Below are 8268 nucleotides of genomic sequence, written 5' to 3'. Positions count from 1 at the left end.
GAGAAATTGTACATATTTATATAAGAGATATGTTTAGTACATTGATTTTGATTTTTGATTAGTGACTGGGAAAATACCAGATGTTTGTGCAAAATATTGCCTATAGATATTGCTTCCTACAGTTTTTGAGATAGGATTTTGTATTCTGCAAATCAGTTGTACATTTGGAAGAGAGTCAGTAAGTGTTTGGACTTCGTTTTGAATCATTTATGACAAAAATACTAGTTGTTGGTATTTTTGATTTTTTATGCCAATTCTTGCATACAGGATTCTTTTTATTTGTCTAGATAGCTCCTACATATAATAATAATAATAATAATAATACTTTATTTATAGAAGGTAACCTGATTAGTGCAAGCACTAGTCTTCCTCAGGGCCTTCTTTATAACACATATACAATGTATATATACAATAAGCACAAATCACAATTATGAGACAATAAAATATAAACACTATGTTACAATAGAATAAATAAAACATCAAAATTTCATTAAAAGGTGGAAAGGGTAGAGTACGGGGGGGGGGGGAGTAACATATTTAAATTTATGTAGAATCAGTACGTTTCGTAACTAAAAAATTTTCAACCTTACTTTTAAATATTGCAAGGGATTGGGAATTCCTGATACTAATGGGCAACTCATTCCAGATAATAACCCCTGAATATTGTAAAGAATTTTTAAATAAATTTGTTTTATATTTTGGTAAACGAAGTTCTGAATTTGTCTCTGAGCGTAACGTGTATGATCCAGAACTTTGAAATTCAAAAAAGTCATGCATATAGTCAGGAGACATACCATGAAATGTTTTGAACATTAGGATGCTTTTCTGTAAATATAGAAGTTCATAAACCGTTAACCAGCCTAAACTATTAAATAAGGGCATTGAAGGTGCATCATATTTTTCATTTAAAATAATCCTAGCTGCTCTTTTTTGAAGTCTGTATATTCTATCGATGTGAGTTTGAGGAGAGTTACCCCAAATGGATAGACAATATAAAATTGATGGTAAAATAAATGCATTATAAAATAGCTTTCTAGTATGCAGTGGAAGGAACTTTTTAATTTTTCGTAAAGTAAATAATTTATATGTAAGAGTTTTGCAAACTGCATCTACATGACAAGTATATTGAAGAGTATGATCAATGTGAACACCTAATAATTTCTCTGTTCTTACGTTTTCAAGGGGATGACCGGAAAGTTCTAAATGAAGATTAGCATTTTCTAATTTTGATTTCTTTTGTTGTGTTCCCATTAACATACACTTTGTTTTATCAGTATTCAAAATCATCTGATTTTGTTGACACCAGTTTTGTATTTGATAGAGGTCATAATTAAGAGTTGTTTCAGTACGTGAAATATTGTTACCATGAAAATGCATTGTAGTGTCATCAGCAAACATATCAATATTACAATGTTCAACAGATAATGGTAAATCATTGATGTATATCAGAAATAATAAAGGACCTAAAATAGAGCCCTGTGGCACACCTGCTGTGACTGGCAGTGATTCAGATGTGTATGCACCAATTTTAACACTTTGAGTTCGATCATATAAATATGATTGTAACCAATTCATTGATATTGGATCAAAGTGATAGCATTTAAGTTTTCTAATTAGTATATCATGATTTACGAGATCAAATGCTTTGCTAAAATCCAAATAAGTAATGCCAACGAAGTTTTCTTGATCTATTGCATGCAGCCAATTCTCAGTTAGTTTTGTGAGAGCTGTCTTGCACGAGTGAAATTCTCTAAATCCAGATTGTGCTTTCATTAATAAGTCAAAATGAGAAGTAAAGATGCGTATATTTTCTGCTACATGCTTCTCTATAATTTTCGATATAGTAGGTAAAATTGAGATTGGGCGATAATTTCCTGGGTCAGATTTATCACCTTTTTTAAATAGAGGAGTTACTTTTGCGACTTTTAACTGTGAAGGAAAGGATCCCTTGATTATGCTAGAATTTATTAGATGTGTTAGAGGTTTGGATATTATACTAGCTGAAAGTTTAAGCAATCTAGGTCCAAGAAAGTCTATGCCGGCAGATTTGTTTACATCAAGCCTCTTCAACATATCATGTACTTTTGCTTCATTAATCAAAGGAATTTCAAAAAAATCATGATCTCCAAGTTTTGTCTCAGTGTATCTTTTCAATTTTTCTGATTCAAAACTATTTAACGAAAGATTATTTAATAATTTTTTGGGAATTTGTGCAAAATGTTCATTAAAAGCATTTGCAATATCCTGTAAATTATCAAGATCTAGCCCATTATATGTTATATTGGGAGGAGATGAATTTTTATCTGATTTTGAGGCCAGCTGATTTAAGTGACCCCACATTTCCTTTGATGTAGAACTTTTTTCAATTACTGTTTTATAATATGTACATTTTGCATCATTAATTAAAGAGGTGACTTTGTTCCTCCATAATCTAAAATTGTCCATGTCACCCTGCTTATGGAATTGATCTCGTAAATTCCTAGCATCATTTATTTCTGAAGTCAACCATTTAGTGCGAAATTCTGTTTTCACACGCTTTGTTTTAACTTTTGCATGCTTATTAAGTTTAGAATTGAAAATTTCATAAAAACAGTTTAAGATGTCATTAGGATCATGCAGTAGATTTAATTCATCAAAATTTGCATTCTTTAAATCATGCAAAAAATCAGTTTCATTAAAGTTTTTAAAGTCGCGATATTGTATTTCAATATGTTTGCCTTTGCGTTGCATGCTGTTAGATCTTCGGGTGGCACATATTGGATAATGATCAGACATTGCTACAGGGGGTACTAATATTTCACAAATGTTAGCAGGGTGCGTAGTGTAGAAATGGTCAATGAGAGTTTTAGAGCTATTTGTAATTCTTGTTGGGGTGTTAATTAATTGTGTTAATCCCAAATCTACAATTGCAGATGACCAACTCTGGGGGGGGGGGGGGTGTCTTTGAACATATCAATATTGAAATCACCTGCAATAATCACTTCCTGGTCGTCACAGCAGGTAGCACACTGCAGTTCTCTGACAAAATCGTCCACCCAGCAGGAGGGGGCAGATGGTGGACGGTAGACTGAACAATAAAGTATAGGTTTAGAATTTTTAAGATTAATTTCAAGCCACATTGTTTATATATTACTAATTTCTAAATCGATTCGTCGTTTATATTTTAAATCATTTGCAATATATGTAACAAGTCCACCACCTGCCTTTCCTTTTCTATCTTTTCTTTCAAAAGTATATCCATTTACATTTATAATACAATCACTAATATTTTCATTAAGAAAAGTTTCACATAGAGAAAAAATGTCAACATTTTGTTGATCTTGTAAATATAAAATTAATTCATCCAATTTTGGTAAAATGTGACAAACATTCAAATTTACAAAATGCAGACCTTTTTTCAGAAGCTAAACCTTAACCTAAGAAATTTTTCCTGAATGTTTTTATATCAGTGATATGCATATCCCCCCATGGCACCTTGGTTTGGTTTTAGGTCACATATGTAAAAGACACAAACATGTCAATTTGATGCAAAATATTATTTTTAGGGTACAACAATTCTGCAGATAATTTCTCCTTCAGTTTTCTGCTAAAAGAAATCCCATGAAAGGGAATATAGGTTTTTAATTGTTCAAGTCTAATGAACATACAATAGAGATAAATATGGTACTTTGATTTTGATTTTGGTCATTGACAAGAAACTACCAGTTGATAAATTAGGCCATTTAATTTTTTTTTTAATACAAGTGTGCATGATTTTTCTAAATAACTCCTTCAACAGTTTTAAAGATATCATTTTTTTTTAATTTTGCAGATCAAAAAAAAAAAAAAAAAAAAAAAAAAAAAAACAAAAAACAAAAACATACATCAGATATTAATATGACGCTTCAACTTTGATTTTTGATCATCTATAAAGGTACCGGTTTTTAAAATCTGTTATTTTGATGCAAAATATTGCATACAGGGTTCATTGTTTACTCGGATAACTTCTCCAATAGTTTTCATAATAAGAAGTTTTTGGTTTGGAGATCAATTTGTACGTACATTTAGTATTTGCTTAGTACTTGGATTTAGACTTCTAATCATTATGGTTCAGATAGTAGTTATTGAACTTCAGTCATTTTTGTGCAAAATAAAAGAGAATACAGCATTTGTTTGGGTACATCCTGCTGTACATATACATTCTATTTTCCAGAGTACTCCTACAATTGTTGATCAATTATCTATCCGTCATAAATGAACATGGTACCTAAATTCTAGATTTTTGATTATTTAGGAGAGGAAAATAGGAATTTTTTATTGTGCAAATCAGTTGTACATTTGGAAGAGAAGTGTTTGGATATTGTTTTTGATCTTCTATGACAAAAATACGAGTTGTTGGTATTCTTGATTTTTATGCCACCTCTTGTATATAGGTTTCAATATTTTTGTTCTGACAGCCCTACACTTCTTAATCTAAGAACTTTTTTCCCAAATATTTTTACATGATACATGTGCATGGCACCTTGGTTTGATTTTTGGTCATTGTGAAAAAGATACAAGCTGTTGAACATAGTCAATTTGATGCAAAATATTACTTTTAGGGTACAACATTTCTGCAGATTTGTCCTTCTTCTGTTTACTGCTAAAAAAAATCCTATGAAAGGGATAATATGTTTTTTATTGTTAACGTCTAATGAACATACATTAAAATCAAATGAACTTACATTAGATATGAACATTGTACTTGGATTTTGATTTTTGATCATTGATTTCATAAGAAAATACCAGTTGATAAATATATCCATTTGATGTGTTATATTGCTTACATTTGTACTTCTGAGCCAAAGGCTCAAAGAGCTAATGCTATGGCTATTTGTGCGGTGTGTGTAAACTTTCTAGAATATGGGTCATAACTCAAGAACCCCTTTGCCAATTATTGTCAAATTTGTCACAGGGTATCCTTGACCCAAGGACTCCCGTTTATATTAAACCTATGGTTGTGATCCTTAAACAAAGAGAGATAATTGAGTTAATAAAACCAAAAGTACTGGTTGCCAAAAATCTTCTCAAAAACCACTGGGCAGATTATCACCAAAATTCCACATTAGGTTGAGGATATGCTGTAGATTAAAATTTGCAAGGGGAATCACCCTGGGGCAAAGGCGTGGTCTCATGGTCACTTCAAAGTTGACCAAAAATTACATTTTATTAAAATGTTAATATTTTGCTTACTGCAAGGTCTAGGATCATTAAACTTTGTCAGTTGATGCATCTTGGGTCATCGGAGTACGTCAACTAAAAGTAGATCACCTTAACCTACTTTTTGAATTTTATGGGTAATCTTTTCAAAACATTGAATTTCATTTCTTCTAATACTGAGAGTTTTAGAATCATTTAATCTTGTAAGAAGATGCACCTTGGCGCCATGAAACAAATTTATTAAAAAGTAGGTCACAGTGACCTACATTTTGAACTTTGCAGGCATTCGATTTCAAAGCGTTTTAGAGGCATATTTTGGACAAATTTTCAAGGCCTATGATCATAAAGCTGTAAGTTGATGCATCTTTGGTTCTTGAAAAACGTCAACTGAAAAGTAGGTAACCATGACCAACTTTGGAAATTTTTTGTTATATTTAAATATTCTGAGTACTATTTGGTTTAGAATCATCAAACTTTTTCAGTTGATGGATCTTGGGTTTTTGGAGTAAGTTAACTGAAAAGTAGGTCACCGTGATCTACTTTTGAAATTGTATGGCTTTATTTAAATTTCAGGTACTATTTAGTTTAGAATCATCAAACTTTGTCAGTTGATGCATCATCGGTCCACAGAGTTAGTCGACTAAAAAGTAGGTCAAGGTGACCTATTTTTGAAATTTTATGGCTTTATTTAAATATATCAGGTACTAATTGATTTAGAATCATCAAATTTTGTAAGTGGGTGCATCTTTTGTCCTTGGAGTATGTCGAATATGTAGATCACTCTGGCCTACTCTTGGAATTTTAAGGCTATATTTGAATATTTTCGTGTACTAATTTGCTTAGAGTCATCAAAAATTGTTGGTTAATGTATCTTAGATGCTAGGAGTACGTCGACTAAGAAGTAGGTCACTTTGACTTGATTAAATATTTTTTTCAGGTACTAATTGGCTTAGAATCATCAATCTTTGTCAGTTGATGCATCTTGGGTCCTCAAAGTATGTCAACTGAAAAGTAGGTCACTGTTACGTACTGTGGAAATTTTATGGTTATAATTAAATATTTTTTAGGTATCAATTGGCTTAGAATCATCAAACTTTGTCAGTTATTGCATCTTGGGTCCTCAGAGTACGTCAACTGAAAAGTAGGTCATTTTGACCCACTTTTGAAATTTTATGGCTTTATATAAATATTTCAGGTACTGTTTGGCTTAGAATCATCAATTTTAGATAGTTGCTGCATCTTGGGTCCTCAGAGAATGACAAATGATAAATAGGTCACCACGACCTATCTCAGGTACTAATTGGCTTAGAATCATCTTGGGTTCTCAGAGTGTTTTATATAAAATGACCTACTTTTTGAATTTAAGGGCTTTATCTAAATATACAGGATACTTAGAGGCTTCAAATAGAAGTGATAGGTTGTACAATTTATCACAAGCGCATTTCAAGGGCCTTGGGCCTCTTGTTCTAGATAACTGCTTCAATAGTTTTATGATATTTTTTTTAATATTACAGATTCAGGAAATATACATCAGAGAGAAGCATGATGTTTGACTTTGACTGTCTATTTGAAAGGTACCAATTGATCTTATTCATTTCTAATTCAAATATTGCTTGTAAGTTTCATCATTTGTTTAAATAGCTTTCATATTTTATGAAATTGAGAACTTCTTATTTTTTTCAAAAAATTATGTGTACGTCGGTGATTTCAATTACACCTTGATTTGGGGTTTTGTACATTTAAAAAAATACAAGCTGTTGAACGTTGTCAATTTGATGCGTAATATTGCATGTAGGGCAATTTCCCCTTCGGTTTTTCTCTTCGAAAAGTTTTCCATTAAAAGGAATGTGTTTTTATTTTTTTTTTTATTGAAATCACTATACAATGGAGATGAACATGGAACTTGGATTTTGGATTTTCATCATTTATAAAAGAAATCGCAGTTTTTAAAATTTAGTTGGTAAACTTTTTAAGAACTCATTTTTATGCAAAATATTGCATTTTTTTGATGACTTCTGCAACAGTTTTCAAGATAATAAGTTTTTGTCATGCAGATCAACTGTACATACATCAAAGATGTTCATTGAAATATGATTTTAATACATCATTTAATGGGGGAAATCACAGTTGTTAAATTGAGTAATTTTTTCGGAATGTTTGATATATCTTTTTTCAAATTTTTTAAAATCATTTTTTGCAGTTTGATTTTGGCTGGGTTTACCAAAGAACCTGACAAAAAATTGGGGACATTTCATGCGACCAGGATAAGATGCTGCTTGCAATCGGCATTGCTGATCATTCACAGACAAGAGCATCAGGAGTTCAAGCTAAAACAATCCGTAATTGCCTCTAAATACCGCATGGGGAAGAACTAGACACCAAAATGTTGTTATTTTTCGTAAAGCTGTGAATATTGACTTGATTACTCATTATACAATACAAAATAAAGTTCTTATTGTTCAGAAAAAAATTATCTTATTTTGAAGTTATATTCCTAGATAACTCTCTTTGAAAAAAATGCTTATGAATACTATAAAGGGAAGGACCTAGAGAAATTTTATTTTAAGAAAGCTTTGAAAATGGACCAAATTGCTCATCACATTAAACTTCTTTGAATAGTGGCTATATCTGTAGAATCCCTATTTGTCAAATTTGTCACAGAGTATCCTTGGCCAAAGGACTTTCTTTTGTACCTAAAATTTGGATATAACCCTATAACAAAAGGAGATAATTAGGAAAAAAAAAACAAAGTGGATGCAAACATATCCTTTCAAGAACCACTGGGCAGAATATCACCAAACTTACACAGGGTGAGGAGGTGTTGTAGATAAATATTTGTTCAGGATATCACCCTGATACGTATAAACTAGGCCCCGCCTCCTTATTGTAGCCTTAACTGAGCTGCGAAATTACCAAAATAAACCCACTGTCTGACTTTATACTTTGAATATTTGATATCAAGTTGCGTCTCTTTTGCGTGTCAGTAAAATAATATCTAAATCTATGAATGAAAAGAAATATCATGCTAGATGTTTTAATTTGTAACAAATATAAAACATATCTCCTTCATAAAAATAATTCAATCCGTAA

General features: G+C 31.3%; 1 long non-coding RNA gene across 1 annotated transcript; it reads left to right on the top strand.

The window, feature by feature from the left end:
* Positions 1 to 6687: 6687 nt before the first annotated feature.
* On the top strand, positions 6688 to 7651 carry LOC133199276 (uncharacterized). The gene is made up of 2 exons (XR_009722782.1): positions 6688 to 6752; positions 7379 to 7651. It is a non-coding gene; the product is annotated as an uncharacterized LOC133199276 (long non-coding RNA).
* Positions 7652 to 8268: the final 617 nt, after the last annotated feature.

The sequence above is a fragment of the Saccostrea echinata genome, unplaced genomic scaffold (genome assembly GCF_033153115.1).
Source record: "Saccostrea echinata isolate AGI-Se365-2 ecotype Australia unplaced genomic scaffold, CSIRO_AGI_Sech_v1 ptg000033l, whole genome shotgun sequence".
NCBI lineage: Eukaryota > Metazoa > Mollusca > Bivalvia > Ostreida > Ostreidae > Saccostrea > Saccostrea echinata.
The sequence above is the reverse complement of the archived record's forward strand: the minus strand, read 5'-3'. Positions and strand labels throughout refer to the sequence as shown.